The sequence below is a fragment of the Etheostoma cragini genome, chromosome 17 (assembly GCF_013103735.1).
Source record: "Etheostoma cragini isolate CJK2018 chromosome 17, CSU_Ecrag_1.0, whole genome shotgun sequence".
Lineage (NCBI taxonomy): Eukaryota > Metazoa > Chordata > Actinopteri > Perciformes > Percidae > Etheostoma > Etheostoma cragini.
Genome location: NC_048423.1, coordinates 5,192,074 through 5,211,760, shown reverse-complemented (window position 1 = coordinate 5,211,760; position 19,687 = coordinate 5,192,074). Strand labels below are relative to the sequence as shown.

At 37.3% G+C, this 19,687-nt stretch overlaps 1 long non-coding RNA gene across 1 annotated transcript in view; it reads left to right on the top strand.

Moving 5' to 3' along the window:
- LOC117960150 overlaps window positions 1–19,342 on the top strand; it is a 71,608-nt gene extending 52,266 nt beyond the window's left edge. The window contains exons 3-4 of the long non-coding RNA XR_004660078.1: window positions 8,559–8,684; window positions 19,208–19,342. This is a non-coding gene — a long non-coding RNA (uncharacterized LOC117960150). The remainder of the gene's footprint in view (window positions 1–8,558; window positions 8,685–19,207) is intronic.
- Window positions 19,343–19,687: the final 345 nt, after the last annotated feature.

The window sequence follows — 19,687 nt, the reverse complement described above, 5'->3', positions numbered from 1 at the left end:
GCCTCAGTTTACTGTTAAAAAGGATGTGTCCTCTTCAGCACGTGTCTTTTCTGGAACAACACACACTTACTTTTCCGTGCAACATTTTACATTATTTTGTAAAATAGCCATGTAGGAGATTCAAACTTTCTCTTAGACTCAGAATCTGGTTTTCATGGTCAAGTGTGAACACATACAGGGAAATTGACTCTGGGTTTTTGTTGCAGTCACAGAAGTAGACATAGGCCTACGGCTAAAAACAAGAACAACAAAGCTTAACAACATTAACAGTAATATTTCTGATTTAGACATTAAACCCTTACATAAACATTAAACATTACAACTTTTGTTTAGGTGCCTCTGATCTGTGGGACTTCAAGTTATACCTGATGCAACAAAACCACAGTTATTGCCAAATCTTACAAATCTAGTTTAAATTAGAAATATTAACTTTTCCTATATTGAGACATACGCTGTGGACACTGTGTGTCATTTCACTATTATACTTTTTAGTAGGGCTGTAGTCAAGACCACACTTGTCAAGTCCAAGACAAGTCCAAGACCAGGACTAGTCGAGTCCAAGTCAAGACCAAGTCCAAAGAGGTTTGAGTCTGAGTCAAGACCGAGTCCAGAGAGGTTTGAGTCCGAGTCAAGACCGATTCCAGGACAGAATAAAGGTCTTGTGCATGACAGTATCAAGACAATCAGTTTGATTTATTTGTTGGTATGAAAGCAAAAACAGTGTCAGAACACCCGGGATATATGAGTATAGCCATTCCTCTTGATATCATATGGTGATAACTCATAATAGCTACATAGACAATACTGCTACAGTAGTACTGGTACTGAACATTAGAACTGATACTACTACAGTAGTACTAGTACTGAGCATTTGAGCAACTAAATGACAACATAGCTTCACTACAGATGTAGTGTAGAAAGGAAGTGACCAGTATTACAGAGCTTAGCCCTATGGTTGGTTTATGGCTTCCCTAAAAATATTGTATTCTGTTGTTATTTGGACGTGGATTAATAGGAAATACATGTATTTTCAGAAAACAAAGTTTGGTTAAACAACAATGAACAGCGTGTAATTTTACATATGTTCGTTAACACACACATACAATGATTGCTCAAACTAACGTCACAGGTCTTATGTTGACAACGTGGACGCAGATATAGGAAACTCCGAAGGCTGGTGCGCTAACGTTAGCAAACATCGGCGTAGCGTTAGCTAACGTTAGCTGTCTAAACTTGTGAAAAGCCGAACAATATCCCCCCTGAACTGTGTTTCAGTTTCCCTCCAATATTATCATTAACATAATAAAGCAGGGCTGCCAACTTTTCCCCAAACGTTGGAGTGAGATTTGGGGGGGCCAACCCATATTTTGCCGTGTACAAAGCAATTTCTTTGGGTCTTCATCCTTCAGGGTTTAAATTGGGATTTGTTATATGTGGGTGGATGGGGCTCTCCCTAGGGGGGTTCTGGGGGTATGCCCCCCCAGGAAAAAAAATTTGAAAAATAAACCATTAAATGGCACTTTCTGGAGAGTTTTTTTGCTAAATAATTGAGAAATCAAGTGTTAAATGATACGTGCAAAACTGTAGGGTTAAGGACCTTTGTGTTGTTGTAGTATCAACAGGTTTTAGGGCATTTCACATTTACATTATTTACATTATTAACTTCTTATGATATAAGAACTGATCCAGACAATGTGCCACACATAATGAACCACATGAAGAGTCAGTAGCATATGTCAGCAACAGCTGAGAAGATTTGGGTCTGTGGTGAACAGGTCCAGGGGTCCCTGCCTGGTGTAGGGACCAGTGACCCAAAGTTAAATTAATGTTGAGGGATCAACTAAGACAACTGAAATTCTAAAGAATAAGAACCATTGAGTTACATAGATTCTTATCATTTAACCTTTGTGCCAATGTTCAGTAATGTTTGGCCCTCACCCTCTGGGCCCCACTTACTGTATTTACTTTTTGGGAAAATAAAGACTATTGTTCATTTTATAAAACATCAAATTAATTATGTACAGTTTCATTTAGAGATGCACAGAGGTTAGAGAAGCACAATAGTGGCCCAACGTTGCAGTATAGTATAGTATATATAGTATAGTATAGCTCAGATCTCTTTCATCAGATTTCTGTTCATGTTTACAACTTTGTGCACATTCTAAATATAACTCCTCCCATCTCTGTTGTCCGAGATTTGGAGAGTTGTAATATAGTCTGCTGTGCATGTCAGTGCTCCGCTGATATGGTGGATCTCATTCAGACCGTCTGACAGACACAGAGGCCCATTTGGGTCTCTGGTCTCTGACAGAGTTTAGAGGAAGCTGTACGCTGCTCATCATCGGAGGTGTGCACGGATGCAACGCGTCACTGTCCACAGCAGAGCGGGTCCACTAAAATGAACATTAGTTGCTACATTAGCCGCGCTGCTCACCTCCATTTTCACAGAGAGAGAGGTCACGAAGCGACGGACGGTCTGTAATACTCAGAGCACATACCTGAAGCCGGGGAGCGCTCTTGAACCGCCTCACAGTCTCTGAAAGCACAACTAGTCGATTGCGAGTGGCTCAACAGGTAGATCTATCGATAAACTCATCTTTCAGAAGATTTGACCGACCGGGCTGACACTTCAGCGTGAGACATCGGGGGTGTGGCGTGTGAGCGTGTAAAACCAGTCAAATGCGCGTGTCTCACGGCCAATGCGTGAGAGTTGCTAGCCCTGGTAAAGACAACTGGCCTCAGTCGAGACCAAAAGTCATATTGGGCAAGACCAGTGGCCGAGTCCGAGACAAGTCCAAGTCCAGATACTACCGAGTCAGAGACAGGTCCGATTCCATAGAAAAACGGTCTTGAGTCCAGACTCGAGTCCAAGACCGGACTTGAGTACTACAGCCCTGCTTTTTAGTCATGTCTGTAGTTTAACAAAGTTGAAAATCCAGAAAAAATGACATACTGGTAAAGGCAGAGGTCGACTGATACCATGAATCACACAACAGTTGAGCTCTGCTATTTATTTTTCTTCTTCAACTAATTTGTGATTACTCTCTTCTTGTTGTCATGACAAATGCAGGAAGTAGTAACATCATACACATCAAGTGAATCTTTTCTCAATCAAGAGGTTATATATTGTTAAGTCTTGACTTTGTCCCTTCATCCTTATTTTGTATTAGATGAGATGAAAACGTCAAGCTGTGGTTTAATTAGGGGTTATGTGTGGGACTATTTGGGATTATTTACCTTTGGACAGAAGCATTCTAGCACTCTTTTTTATTTTAGCTATGCTAGTCCCATCCTGGCCTGTGCTTCATACACACCTGAGTCATGTTGACTTCTGAAAATGACAATGGAAGAGGTGAACAATGTGGGAGTTATGTGTCATTTTCAACTCGTTGGGAGTAATGTACAGTATATCTTTTGTTGACGTTGACACAATATAACAGAAAATCTTATTGACACAAAGTGGGATGGACACACATTCAATTTGAAATTCAATACATGTCTGTGATATACACTTCCTCTGTGAAGCTTTTATGCTTGTTTGTGTTGGAGCTGTGTGAGATGGGTTGTATGGTCATGTTTGACGTGTTATTGTTTTATGGGACTGTATTATTCTTTATATAAACATGCATTTATTGATCTTGTTTAGACAATTCACAAAAGGGCATTGTAACAAGACAAATTATAATCAAAGTAAAACCACCCTCCCCAGGGAAGTACACACAAACGTGAGGTTTATATGTTATTAAGGTTATAACATGACATAAAAGAGACACCGGACAAGATAACATATGTGACATAAAGGTTACACCAGCATTCCTAAGGGATGTATCACTTTCAAGTGTCAAAGGTTTCCCCAAGTTCACAATCCTCCAACAATGTAAGAAAGGAACTTTAAACTTCATGACATTTGCCTGATTTCTTTGTAAATGTGTATGTACATTTCTCTAGGACAAGGAATGCCGAAAACTCTTTGCTGTAAGCCAGCGACCATCAGAACCCACCCTTACAGCAAAGAGGGATCAGGAATTTTTCTAGCAATTTACATAAATCAGTCATTTTCTTCTCTTTTCTGTTTAATGTACAATCCTCTCTGGGTACAAATTAATTCAATTAAATTACATTTTATTTATAATAGCAGGGATTCAGTGTGACAGGGTGAAAAATTCCCTTTTAGGGAGACACCTCGTACAGACCCAGGCTCTTGGTAGCCGGTCTCTGGAGGTACCGGTTGGGGTTGTAATGAATGGTGGCAATAATAGTTACAATAAAAATAATGGAACTATGACTAGAAATAGTAATTGTAGTAGATCATGGCATAGCTGCATGGCATTGCAGGGTGGAGCATGACATAACAGGGCACTGCAGGGCATAGCAGCGCAATTAAGAATAGTTTGATAGAATTTCAGGGGTATCGGGACTGTATTTAAAATAATTAGAAAAATAATTTTTTATAATTTACTTCACTTTTGTATCTTGGCTGTGAAATAAGGTGACATATTCCGCATTGCATTTGACACAGATGTTTGTAGCATTTGGATACATTTAGTCTATTTTATATAAATTCTTATCATCAAACAATTTTTAATCAGTTTGATATCAGTAATTATTTTTCATTGTTAATTTGTTGTATCATTCCACTCTCCCACTGAGATATTTTCTTGCAAGTCATTTGAGTGTTTTTATGCTCAGTAGAACCTTTATGCTTTTTCACCAGTATGTTACAGAGTGAGGATTATTGGACTGCATAATGCGTTAAAACGGTGTTGCTAAAAAAACAAAAACAAGATGCCAGCACTGTGACTCACATGCCGTGAGTGTTTTTGTGCATAAAACAGGTTTAACAGGACGGAAATAAGTGTTGTGTTTTAAAATGTATATTTGTGAAAGAGCCTACATTGCGTCACATGGGTTGGGCAGTTTTCTTTATTGATATATCTACTATTATTTACCCTATTTATTGTTTTTTTTCAAATAAATGTTAGGCAGTAGTAAAAAAAAGGCATGGAAACTAAACCCCAAGGTGATGTTTTTGAAGGTTTTGTTTTGTCTGACCAACTGTTCGAATCTGAAAGATATTCCGTACACAGCTACATAAAACATTGACTAATCATTTTGGTTCTGTCAGATTACATTTCCTAATCCCATTAAAGCTCCATGACTTTGATAGGGTCGCCTGCTCACTATTTAACCAGAAGGAGTATGATGGGAGGATAAATTACAAATTGGTGCTGGAGCAAGAAGTGTGGAGCATGTCCCCCCTAACAAAAGAGACTCATATTTGAACATTGTGTGTTCTTTTTAAACCACAAATGTCTCATTATCTATTTCTATATGATGTAACGTGTGGGTGTTGTGAGGCTTTAAAGCTTTAAAGAATCCTTTGACGCAGTTGTACTGAATAACAAAAGTAAAGTAACAAGTAACACATTTTACTTTCTGCTGAGCTATCATTGAATTAATGTGATTACTTTTACTATTCCATTTCTCAAGTAACCAGCACTGGTTATATTCTATATGTTTTTGTGTTGTTGTGTCTACCCCGTTTAGTTTGAGACATATGCCTACAAAAACAATACATAAAGTAATTCCACTTTTGTGCAATTATGTTTTCCTTGTTACCATTATTTGTCATTTACACTTGTGATAACAATAGGAGCAGAAGTAGTAGCCACATAAGTAGTACAAAGTAAGAGCTTTCATACTTTGATTCTGGAATTTTGGCTGAATTTTAGAAGAAATACAGCTTAAATAGCGCAATACATAGTATACTTGTCAATATACAGTAGGAGGGAAAGTGTAGTATTTGTTTGAATTAACTACTAAAATTTTGTTTAAAAAGTTTGTAATATTCCCAATCATAAAGTATAATAATACCGTTATGAGAGCAGCTGTTTGATACAATAACATTTCAAAAGTGTATAGTGAGAGAATGTATAATAAAACTGTAGCAAAGAAAACAAATTCAGCTACAGAGATTTGAGATTTTACATTATAGCACTTACAGGATGTGATTCTAAACCTGTTATGTAGGCATTTGTCAGTTTTCACGTGTGAAGTGAACAATAGCCTCTCACCATCGTGGGTCACCCTGACCCTGCAGCACTGTGAAAACACATCGATGTTCACACCTTTATATTGATTTAGTGATTCAATATTTGTAGATGTTCTGTCACTGTAGGGGTACATTTGGTATAGAAAGTTTGGGCTGTGGGCTATGATTCCCAGTGTGTGTGGATGTAGACAGTGACCCGCAGGCAGAGTTGTTGTTGCATCAACTGACTGTCTACCCTGTTCACAATAGCATGGGAAGAAGAAACTGAGAGAGAGGAAGAGTGAGACCAAAAAAGTAGAAAAAAATTGAAATGCAAGCCTGGTTTAACTTCAGGAAGTTTGTTTTTCCTGGACCAAAATGTACAGAGAACATCACACACAGTGAGACAGTGGGACCATGTCATGTCAACAACACAGAAAGATACAATATAGTAAATATAGTGTACAATACATACAATATAATCACTGTAGAATACTAAACCAGTCGGTAATGTCGGAATCTTATAGTGGTGAGTCCCTAACTAGTCCCCACTAGTTAAGCAGTTGCACATTTTTGTATTCCAAACTTGTATATATTCAAATATTTGTTCTTGTATTTTATCCTATTATTATTTCATGTATTTGTATTGTATTGTATCCTAGTATTTCATTTATATTTATATTCTGTGCTATGTGAATGATATTTTTCTGCTGTAACACTATAATTTCCCACTTTGTTGGGATCAATATCTTTCTATCTATATATCTATTGCAGGTTGTTACATATTTAGTACTTTTTATTGATCCCCTATTTAAAATTATTGTAAGTAAGTAGAGTACAATTTACACTCTGTTGTTATTACACACAGGCCTGAAATACACACATATGCTCAGGTCCTAAACATGCACTAATGTAGAGATGTGGACTGCCAGTGCTGGACCAGCACCCTGAGTGGCTGAGGGGTTCAGTGCCTTGCTCAAGAGCACTCTGTGCTTTGGTCCAAACGGGAACTTGAACCAGCGACCTTCCGGTTCTCGACCCACCTCCCTACGGACTGAGCTACTGACACCCTATTTAGTTGCCAGTGGAGCTGCTGTCCCTTCTCCTAGGAGAACTATCAGCTTCTTTTCTGATGTTAACATTGGGGAAATTTGCTATTTTTGTGTCTATTATTACAGAGTGTAGATCTCTTAGTGAAGAGACTTTTTCACAGTAGTGGAGGAAGTGTATCTCTGTTTCTACCTCCCCTGTTGAGCAGTGAGCTTATATTTATATGCTCCTCTCTGGGCAGCCGTGTCTACGGCCAGTTGGTGGTCACTGAGCCTGTATTTAGTCAGGATCCGTCTCCGCTTCTGATCTCTGACAGGGTGCAGAGTCCCCGGCAGCTTATATTCTCAAACGACAATTTAGTCTTCTTATGTTTTTGTTAGATTTTTCCAATATTCTATAATGATCTTTTGAAAGATTCATAATTATTATAATCTCTATCTCTCCCTCTCCCTAGCCCATATAAGGACTACTTTACAATCAGTAGTATAAGTATTACATTGGTATTATCTAGTAAGTGAGGAATTACTGCACGTATTACTTGGATGAAAAAAAAATAATGCAACACAATTTTTGATCTGTATTGATTTTTTAACAAAAAATGCTCTCAACATGTATTGTTTTTGAGAATTGTGTGGCTTTAATACTTTAATATGTATATAATTTGATATAGTGATGATGTAGAAAACCTATATTTGAAATGTATATTTCACTCAATTATGAAACTAAATATAGTCATTCAGCATCTTTTGGTGGTTTCAATACATATGAGAGACTCGATTCCATAGATTTCAGCGCTGAGGACATCGGTTTTTCAGAAAATTCTGTGCAGCAGTGGAAACCAGGTCATTCCAGTTGTTGTGAGAAAAATTTTCATATTGGGCTCTACAGCAGCTCTTTCTGAACGGAAATGGTTATTTTTCAATAAGAGCATGCCGACTGTGTGTGTGTGTGTGTGTGTGTGTGTGTGTGTGTGTGTGTGTGTGTGTGTGTGTGTGTGTGTGTGTGTGTGTGTGTGTGCGTGTGTGTGTTCATGTGTGCATGTGTACCTCCACAGAAGCTTTGCACCAATCATATCCAATCATACGGACATGTTTATGAGTCAGCTGAAAGGAGTGGGATATCATATTGTGTCAAAGAAAAAATTGGAATATCAAAAAGAGAACTTGGGAACATTCCCTTTGAAGGCTTACTCTTGTCAATGGGTGCCGTAAACAGTAAATGCTTCTTATCAATTCCAGACATAAGACAGAACAAACCTGCTTTATGTCTAAATTAGATTGAACAAGTGTGTTTTATTAACTTATAAATGATGAAATGTGTCTGCATTAGGCCCCTTGTCTTGCCCATGCAGAAGTGTAACACTGACAATGTTTTTTCACTCCGTAAAAATAGGTATTTACTTGTTTTAAAAGTGCAGTTTAGTACTCAAAGGCTAAATCATTTTTTAAAATGAAGTTGTTTGTTTGTTTTTTTGCAGTGCTACGGCGCAGGATTGAGAAACGTCTCACCACAGGACCATCATGCTGGTTTCTACCACATTTACCCATCCTGACAACTGATGGGGAAACCACCTCAGCAAAGCTCATCAGGTAGGAGTTAACATGTAAGTGACAGTGATGGAATGATTGATGATGTTTGAAAAGTTCCTAAACGATCAAAACATGGAGAGTCCCTGACCTGCAGTGAATGTGGTTCACAAGCCTACATTACCTTATTTCTGCTGTTGCCTGCTCATTACTGCAGCTCTCAGAAAAAGGCTCCAACCCAGAGTGATGTCATTTCTCCAGCCATCAGTTATAATGTACGCTATATTTTGAATATTTCAATTCAAATGAACCCTTTTCAAACACCAAAACCACACAATAGTACAAACTGATATCTTATAGATCGAGGAAGCGTAGACCAGCAACTCCCATCTTTTTGGGAGCTAAGAATACTGTTATTGTCAAAGACGTCCGGCAGCTATGGCATACATGGCTATGACGGCTTAATTTCCCTGTTGGCAAGGGGGGTCTGACGAAAATTGTAGGCTTTACATTAACACCTAACATAACCCAAATCTTATGCTGCATCCTCCCTCCTTCAGCTATCCTTCATAGTCTACCCTTTACATTTTAGCCTGCTTGACTGAATGTAAGTGCTGCTACAGCGGCTCAGATTAATTAACTAAAGTGGAGTACATCAATTCATCACAAAGTCCAAATGATCATTAATAGAAGTGTCATGGCGTCATGAGGACAAAAATGCTGGTGTCAACACCAGAAGCTCATACGTCAGTATTTGTCTGAATGGGTTTATGTAACCGGTGTTTGTTGCTTTATACATCACAGAAAGAGAGAGACTGCATGGCAACAGTGGCGATGCCAAGAACTATAAAGCAGCTGATAACAGCAGCTGACAAAGCATTTAGAAAGAGGTTGGAGTGACACTGCATTAAGCAAGTAAAAGGTTATCGAGGTTACATATTCATTGTTTTTATGAGGGTTGCTAACAGATGGCTGTTGGTAAAATAAAGGCAAATAAATGTGGTTGCATGAACCTAATTTCTTATTATATAACTGAGAACTTCTCTTAGTCGGAGTTCAGTGTTATCACAGTAACCTCCGGTGTCTGGAGTTCTCTGATTTGACCAGTCACAACATGTTTACACCTTCATCACAGTTATTTATGTGTTAGCAAGTTGCTCAAGCGTTAAACTACAACAGCTTATGTTTTGTCTGGCCGTTTGTTGGAAAACACTCGCAAGGACAACATGTCAAATGTTAGAGAATTAAGGTACAAAGCCACTGAATCAATTATTGATTTCCATTTTTTTAAATTTGCATTGCTTAACAATCCCGCTTAATCAACCTTGTGTCTACCTTGACCTTTTTTGTATTTTTAAGATTATACAATGTGCTTTATTAAAAGGCTTTTGTCAGCCCTCGTAGTCACACAATGTCCTCAACCAGTAAACGTTGATTTTCTATGGTTACCGGTCTTAGTCACAGAGAAAACAAATGAGCAATATTTTAATTAGTCATTACCAAAGTAACATGATATCAGAGGAGAAAAACCAGAGTTCTCGCAAGAGCACAATTAGCTCCGCGAGTTACACTGCCATCAAGTAATGTTGCTCATGAACTACACCCTTGTAGCTGTGCAGCACCAATCACATCGGTGTATCTGACATAGACGGGCCAGAGGCGAGTTGCACCAATCACATCGGTGTATCTGATACAGGCGGGCCAGAGGCGAGGTAAACAGATGACGACAGTTTAATCTGCCAGTTAGCTCCGCTGGTAGCTAAGCATATGCCGCTCTGAATATGTCACCCCATGTATTGTTTTGATTGGTCGTAGTGTTATCTAATTGCGTGCAGTGAGTTTTTCAAATACACGCTTAGTGCTGCCCCTCAAGATGGACGACTTTCGGTACTGCATGCCAGGCCCTTAATCTTTCGGATTTGCGTCTAGATTTCCAGGCTTGGAGGGTGGTTGGATGTGACAGAAAAAGTGGGAGTTAGCCACAGGAGACATCTGCCACCTCTCCATGATTTTGTAATTGGAACCTGTACATGATGGTTTTCTAACCCAACCAACTACTTATTTCAACACAAACCATGCTCTTTCCCTACAAAGTTGTGTTTGTGTCCAAACCTAACCAAACCGTAACCATAGTGTTGTCACATCATGAAACAGATGACCTTTTCAACAGGGATTTGGAATGGTTTTGGAACGCACCGACAAACGATGTCCTCCCGCCCATAGGGGCGTCTGATCATAAAAACGCGTTGTGTCATTCTAAAGGACAGTTACAAACAACTTGTTTTGTCATTTAATTAAAAGTACCTGGCAAACTGTCATTTAAACACTTTTGGTTTTTCTACAGATTTAACAAACAAGCTGTAGCATGTTTGTTTGTGAGCTTTGGACATACTGTTTTGGCCTGTTCAGACAAAACCAGGGTAAGCCGTTTCCCCCTTTTATGTTTGTATGCTAAGTTACATATTTACCATACAGACATGAGTGGGATTGATTTTCCCATCTAAATTTGCATGAATTGACACACGTTTACAAAAATGTCAAACTATAAGATATTGGTTTGGACAGTGTGTCTGCCAGCATCTCTTCTCATCTTTTTTATTTAATTTTTGTGTGCACAGGTTGCAGTTTGGTAACCTTCTATTATTCAATGTGCGAAAAGTGAAGTGGGTTCTACGTATGAAATCTAAACAAATACTAATTTTATCCTTGGGATTGGTGGAAGATAGTTTCATGTTATGGCAAATGAGTTTCCTCTTCAGATTGAAGAGATCTGAGGATGGGAGCGCTTTCCACTGTCAGTTAATAAAGTAGGCATGGGGCTTTATGAGAGTATACAACAGAGACCAGTCTCCACACACACACACACACACACACACAGACACAGACACACACACACACACAGCTGTCAAAACAAGTGAAGGAATAAAGGCTCATCGACTTAAGGGTGAAATGTGTTTGTGTGTGTGTGTGCGTGTGTGTGTGTGTGTGTGGGTGGGTGGGTGGATCACAATTTGTGGTAAATCTGGCCATTTTATCTCCACATCCATCTCCCCAGTCAGCAAATGAGCTCCTTCTCCCGTGAAATGTAAAAAGCAAGAGCAGATTAAATGAGAGTCACACGAAGAGTAAATCACTCACTTCAACTCTAAAGTCATTTGGTTTGTCCTACTGACATCGTTCACCTCAAAAACCATTCATATAAGTTTATCTTAATAAACAACTTCTTTTTCACAGCACACATTTTGAGCTGTCCTAGTACAAAAAGCATTACAGTAACATAACCGTTTTTACATAGTGTTGTTGTGAAAGTGTGACCCTGAAACTGAAGCAGCAAAATGTAATTCAGTAATGATTACTTAGATTATTAAAAAGCCTATTAAAAGTGGTACTGGTTGCTGTGGGCAACTTATCAAAGGGAATGGTGGGAGATTTCTAACAAAGAAAAGACGTGTATGAAGACATCAGATGTATTTAGACCGAGTCACACTACCTAATACTTATACCTAAAACAAAAATACGTAACAAAGTTGTGACAGCTTTCAAATTTTCAATCAATATAACTTGGACAATTTTGAGTCAGTAAGATGTACCTTAAACTTAAACTGTAAAAGAGTTCAGTAGCTGCAGGAAGTCATAGTGCGCTGTGCAGTACTGTAAGTGTCTTCTTTTGACAACTCTTTTCCCATTTACATAGCAAAACTATAAAGACCAGTAAATAAATATTTGTTTGCATCCAAGCAGAGACTGCTGAAAGATAAAGTCCTCCATTTCTTACATTGTAACTGCATTAGGAAGGGGTCTTGTAGCTGTTTTAAACCTTTGATGAACAAACCATGTTAAATGTCCTGTGTGGTTTCTCTGGGCTGCTGTTGGAAGCTTTTTCTTCCGTTTGATCACAAAGGATCAGTAAGTCAGTTTTAAATGTTCAAATTCTCTGACCTCTAGAAACTAAACAGTGTGTTAGTGTGATTAGAAATTAGTCATCATCACATCACCAGCAGTTTAATCTAAACAAGTGACAAACTCACATTTGTATCTGTGTTTACACTCTATAGAGTCAACAGAGATATTTATAAAGAATTATCCTGGTGTTGACCTATAAAGAATTATGAATAATACTGAACACTACTTAAGCCTGATGACTAATTGATTTACTTATTTAGCAAATATGTACCTTTACTCTTATTTTTCCAGTTTTATCATTTAACCAATTGCATTTTTGATTTTTTTGAACTATGTACACATATGGAGTGAATGGTTAGCATTACTGTTGCAACCAGTTAAAGTTCAGAATAGCAATACTATTTTACATAGATTCACCTTCCATTAATGTGCCTCCTTTAAAGAGTTAATAAATAAAAGCGTATGTTAATAGCTGCCTGCATTTTTAAAGTATAATTCATAAAATTCATAAAAAAGACATACTCCCTTCAACAACTCCCTTGCCTTCACCTTTGATCTCCAGCCAATACATACTGCTGGTGTTAACTCTTAAACCTGCTGAACGCTGATGCAGGTTTCCACTTTATCAAAGGAGACATCAAGACAAAGACATCAAACTACTCATCCATCAAACTGGTTAATCTCCTTTCACCAATAATAAATGGACTGATTCATTAAAAGGAGAAAACCCATGGCGTAACCCTTGATCTCCGAACAAATTGCAATTTGTATTCACACTTACAGGCCTCGTATAGTGACTGAGTGTCAGTGTAAATTTTCATTTGCAGATGGAGGGGGCTCGTAGGCTACATACTAATGCTGCACTAATGTTATTTTTTAGACTCTAACAACAAGTAGAAAAGTAAAGGAACAATGCTCACATCACCCTCCAAGTTGTAATTGACATTAGAAATAACTAAAGAATCTCTCACTTGGTGAAAATTAAAACTACTGAAATGACAACAAACTGGTGGCAAAATGTATCTTAATAAAATGTTGTATTAAACCTAATGCAATCAATACATAGTTTTTTGGTCATCCATGGGGAAATGATTTTTAAGTAAGGCGTTGATCATTAATTAACAGCTTCAAAATTTGACTTTATTTAACAATTGCTTAGGAATGTCTTTGGTTGTCAACAGATCATCACCTTACTTAAGAACCTATGTTAACTTAATCCAACTTTCAAAACAAATCCCTCCATATACATTCGCTGTATGTTCTGATTTTGATTCAAGGCCCATCAAACTTTTATTTGGATGAACACTCAATTTATTAAACATTAACACGTCGGCCTTAAATCATCCCCCCAAGCTCATTTTTGTCACATGTAAAACTTATACTGTAGCATAATATTTCTCTGACATATAAGGACATTCTGGAAATTAAACAAACTCAATTTCTGACTTTCTTTACTAATTTCTCTAATTAAATCCACTTGTACATGAAGGCAGGTGTAGCCAGAGATGTGATGCTGTTTCTTTAAGCATTTAAAGCATCCTTTCGACCACCGTTGCCCCCACCCCACTAAATGTACTTGGCAGTATTTAAAGTTGCCCGAGAGAGCTAAATCCATTTTATCAGGAAGGGAAGACAAAGCGCCGAGTGATCCATCAGACTGGGTAATCAAGTCCTGTCCCTTCAGTAAATTATTCATCATAGTTATACGTCTTTGTCCTGAGTGAAAAAGATCAATGGAGTGAATGGGCACTCCTGTCTAACCCTCTGAGGGCATAGGACATGCCGGAGCGTCCAATGATGGTTGGACAACATATTCAAAATGCAAAGTTACAAAATCTCCCTTATACGTTGAATTAATATATTATATACAGCACTTTTGTGATCCTAAAACAATGGCCAACTCATTTTAAGCAACAGGTATTGAAAGGTATGTTATCATTTTCACAAGCTTAGAGGAATTCCAAAAAGCGAACATCAAGTTTTCGGCTTTAGGGTCAAATTATATCTTTATACGCGCTCGGACAAATTTAAAGAGTGATGAGTTGGATCTAAACATTTTGATATGCAACACATAGGGATAAGTTATATGGAAATACTCTTAAAAGGAAAATGTTAGAGATATGTAAATATTTAGAAAATGCCCTTAGACCTCAGAGGTTTAAATTCCTTTTTGCTTGACAGTCCTCTATATAGATGGCCCCAGTTTACTTTTAAAGAAATGATGATTGTGGATTATGGATTGAATGTTGCTGCAAGTGTTGTTGTTTTTGTTGACGCAATGATTTTTAACCCTTGTACCGAAATTTACTGCTACTGAAACATCTTCTGACTATTGCTATTTACTGCTATAATTATTATGTTGTTGATTCTATAACTAAATGGTGCTCCACTTAAAAAGGGCAAACAACTGATACATCTCCTCAGCCCTTAACAGAATGATAAACAGCATCACCGAAGCTGAGAAATTTCAAACTCCCTGGCCTGCGGTTGGGGTAATGGCCACAGTGTGAGGAAAGAGGCTGGGTTATAAATGGAAGACTGTAATTTATCTTTGTTGTACTTCTTTACACGTCTTTAATCACAGTATCCACCTTTGGGACTTTAGGACATTCATCCTCAGGAGAAGAGCCTGTCCGTCAGTAGATAACTAAAGAGATTTGTCTTAATAAAAATGGTTGGGTATGCGCGTATCACGTATATTTACATAAGATAGCTTGGTTTCTGGGGATTTTAATTGTGTCTACCATGGGATACAGGATGTGTTTGTGTGTACATATCATATTTATCTTAACAAGTAATGTTTGTCTAGTTAGAACTATTAAATTCCCTTTTTCTAAAAAATAATCTTCAAATAGGGCTAGTAACTGCACTGGAATCATGAAAATCCCAATTTTTTTTAAAGATTTAATTTGTTATGAGAAACAGGCTGGAATCATCTAACATTGTATCATGTGTTTTGAGGAAATACGACTTTATACACTTAATAATTGACAAAAATGGCTTGATTAGATGATAACTTTAGTAGTGCACTGTAACAGACAACAATTATATTGTATTTCCAATCAAAAACAACTGCACATGCTCACAGAGCACAAATTATAAATCATAATTATTAACGTGTTGAAAAAATGTCAACACAACTACACATGCGGTATGCATTTAAAATGCTGCAGGAGAGATAGATAAATAGATAGATAGATAGATAGATACTTTATTCATTCCGAAGGACATTTTAGGCATCCAGTAGCAAGACAACCATAACACAACAAACACATATACACACATATATCACGCGTACAGTACATACAAGAAAATCACATACATAAGAATAAAAATAAAAATCACGCACAGAAATGCAATGACCATGATAAGGAAAGGTATAAAGACTGTGTGCAACGATGATAGTGCATAATTAAACAGTGCAGGCATTGAACAGTAGATCATAATTAATTATTAACTATGACTATACAATGTAAATATAATCTATGAACTGCCTGATTGAATAAGAACAATATGTAACAGGGAATAAGTTAGGTGTGGTCCCCAGCCCGTATTTGCTTGATTTAAAAGAAAGTTTACAAAAGAAAAAAAGGGTATATATTCTGTGACCAGATGAGTGCAAAATATAATCCACTCTCAAAACTTCTCATTTGTGCTGTCTCACTGTCAGACTACAGTTGCTATAGGCTTTCCAGACTAGCATCTGTTAAAACAACAGCCTGAAGAATAAAGGTCTGCAAACCGCTTTCCGCCTCATCGTTTCCACTGATGCACAAAGCACTGGGGAGGTTCTGTTGTCTGTTGTAAAGCCAAAAGTGCAAGGCACTTTGTTATACCAGTGAGAGAAATCTTCAAAGGACTTTGTTTTAAATGGTTTAGACTGGGTAGATGGGGTCCATTCATGACTCAACAAAGCGTGGTCAAATCAAAGTGACCCTAATTATTCATCTTTAAAGTAAATAAGACTTTGCTCACATATTTGTGAATATACAGTATGTATATTTGTATATATATATATAAATACATATATATATATATATATATATATATATATATATATATATATATATATATACTTTGTATATACTTGTATATATATACTGTGTGTATATACATATACTGTATATACTGTGTATATAATTTTTTTTTCTTTTTTTTAAACAATCAATACAAAGTTAATAAGAGATGGCATGATGTTTTTACTTTTAGTGCATATGTGTAATGTCTTCATGCTCTGCAGTAAATTACAGTATAATTCACTGTATCATGCTGCTGTATGTGCACATTAAATCCATGACAAGGACCTGTAGTTGCTTATTGGCTAACAGGAGTACTGCCTTTCCTTTACTGTTTAGAGTGAGCTGAGTGGACGTTTTGGTGTTCTATAACAATGAGAAAGTAATTAAGGCATGTCTGCGGTGCAGACTATGTTTATGTTGAAAATATTGTCCATTTCCTCTGCAGAAAACATGTACAGTATCTGTGTACAGTAGGAGATGTAGGCATTACCAATCACACTTTGTCTTCTTGTCTGTGGTATTAAGGCATAGGAGGCTAGGAATTAAATTGTCTCTCTTGCTTTTATACATTTACAGTATACATATACATGTACATGTCTACATAGTCGACATATAGCTTTTGTTGAATGTGCCTTTGTGTCTTTGACCAGCAACTACTCCGCAAGGCCTATATTAGACTGCACAAACCACCCCCTTCAATCTGAGTTCGTAGCACTCCCCTAAGGTCAATGAGTTCGACTACACAGCTTTAAGAGCAATAGGAGTAAAAAAAACTCCTTTGTCCCATGTGCAATAACTCAGCTTAATTTGAACATTCAGAGATTCCTCTAGTGTTGATACATTGTGTTGTACATAATATGTACAGGATGAAATTGCTATTAAAAGTCAGGTTGTCTTGTCATTACATTACATGTCATTTAGCTGACGCTTGTATCCAAAGAAACGTCAGAAAGAATCAAATGCAAGCGCATTAGCTTCAAATAAGCCAAAATACACAGAGTCACATGAAAGTGCATCTGTAAATGCAAGTTTTTTTGTTTTCTTTAAAGTTTAAGTTTCAATTTATCTATCCTTAAAAAAGAAAATTTCCTGTGCAGTAGGACATCTAAAAAACACATACACTGCGGCGGAAGATGTGTGGGATAATAAAGATGCATAAAATATAACAGTACACATTTACAAAGAAATGCCACAAATGCGACACAAAGGATTAGCCGACAATTGTGGATTGCTTTCAATTGCTGGTGCCTTTCCCTTAATTTTTTTCTTTTCATTTTTGTACATACATGTAATTTATTTTATTGTTGAACCTCCATCTGCAACCAAAATGTTAAGAAGAAATTAAGAGCGGGAAGATCATCTCTGGATTGTGACTTGATGTGTATTTTTTGTCAAAATCATTGCCCAACATTTCCTTTGTTTTCATCAATGTTACTGCTGCTGCGTTGTGTGTGTGTGTGTGTGTGTGTCTGTGTGTGTTTGTGTGTCTGCGTGCGTGCGTACTAATTCTGAAACCGGACAGAATGTCTGGAAGGAAAGCAGGAAGCTGCAAAGACGTTGAACATTGTAAACAGATGTTTATCAAACACAAAGGTAAATAACATATATACCTTTGCCAAACTACTTTTTGTCTAGACTTGTATTCATGTTTGTGAAGGCACTAATGAAGGAAGTGGGTTTTTACTATAATTAGATAAAGTTAAGTCTCTTAAACCATGACTACTTCACGGAGGACACAAAAAAGTACATGTATTATGTTAGTAGGCCCTAATTTAATAAATCATGGAGATTAAGAAGGAACATTTGGCAGCACTCACACTGAGGCACACTCAGTTTGATATACTATTTGTTTGCTGATATTTGTAACATAATCTTAAAAATCAAACATCGATTGTTACTCTTATCATAATATGCCAAAGAAAGGGTCAAAGGAAGTCTAATGGCATTGTTGTTACTTCATTTATTTTTTTATGTGGTACAGACAAAAAAAGCAGAAGACAGACGGAACAACAGCACCACGTGTGATATAAATAACATGCTATTAAACACAGCCATTCTATAAGAGAATACCATCTGAGAACTACAGTCGTGTATAAAAAATAATCTCCAGAAAGAGTTACCAAAAACGAAGCAGAGTAAAATGTGTAAAACCAATAACACACTCCAGATTCTGATGCATCTGCTTGTCATAAACACATCAGTGGTGCCAGTAGCCATTATAGAGCAAGCCGGTTATGGCTTACCGTAATATCCTGTCATTAACAGTATAAACCCTGCACTGTTTTAATGCCAGGCTTTGTTACATTATAGGACATTACAATTCCTGATATAACACCTGTAGAAAATCTGAGGAACATTGATAATCATTGCCCATGTTGTTTATTTTGAAGAAAATAAAATGTGTTTCCCTCTCTGCATCTCTGCAAAAATCACATTTTTATTTGTGGCCAATAAAATCAGATGGTTTATTCTGTTGGATTCCGAGGCGTTGCAGCCTGTTGTGTTTAATTTGCTCACAGCCAATAATGCTCGATACTACCGGAGCACCTCTTAATGCAATCTGTCCCCTTATGTTTTTATATTATTAACATAATTTTCCCCCATTCATGTTCATCCACTTTGTTGTTTTGTGTTCTTTCCCTCCATCCTGACAATGTTTTTCTCTTGCTGTGTTCCAGTTGACATATGGCTGAGTCAGTTTGGGGTCATGACATCATCATCATGAGATGGGGCGGGTGCTGAGTGGCGTCCGCAGGCAGCGACAGAAGACGTGCTGTATGCCCTTGTTTGCAGCTGCTGCTTCTTGGCAAAAAGAATGTGCTATGGAGTTGCCTTAGGGAAAAATGTGCTCAAATGTTGAAAGTAAGAACAAATTCAAGAGGTTTATAAGGGCAGTAAGTAAGATTTGTATTGTCGCATAGCACCAGATGACCATAAAACACCTGCAGGAGGTGGATAGCATTTGTGTCCAGGTGCTATGGTTTGTTGGCTTTCCAAACTCTTTCCTTTTCTTTTAGTTTCACTTGTGAGCTGTTTTGGCTCAAAATCCCCAGACCCAGTGAATTCATGCAGATGCTGTTAAAATCCCAGCTGGTGATGAACACATTAAGTAACACAATTAGTATTATATATGTATATATATGCACTGACCAAAATTA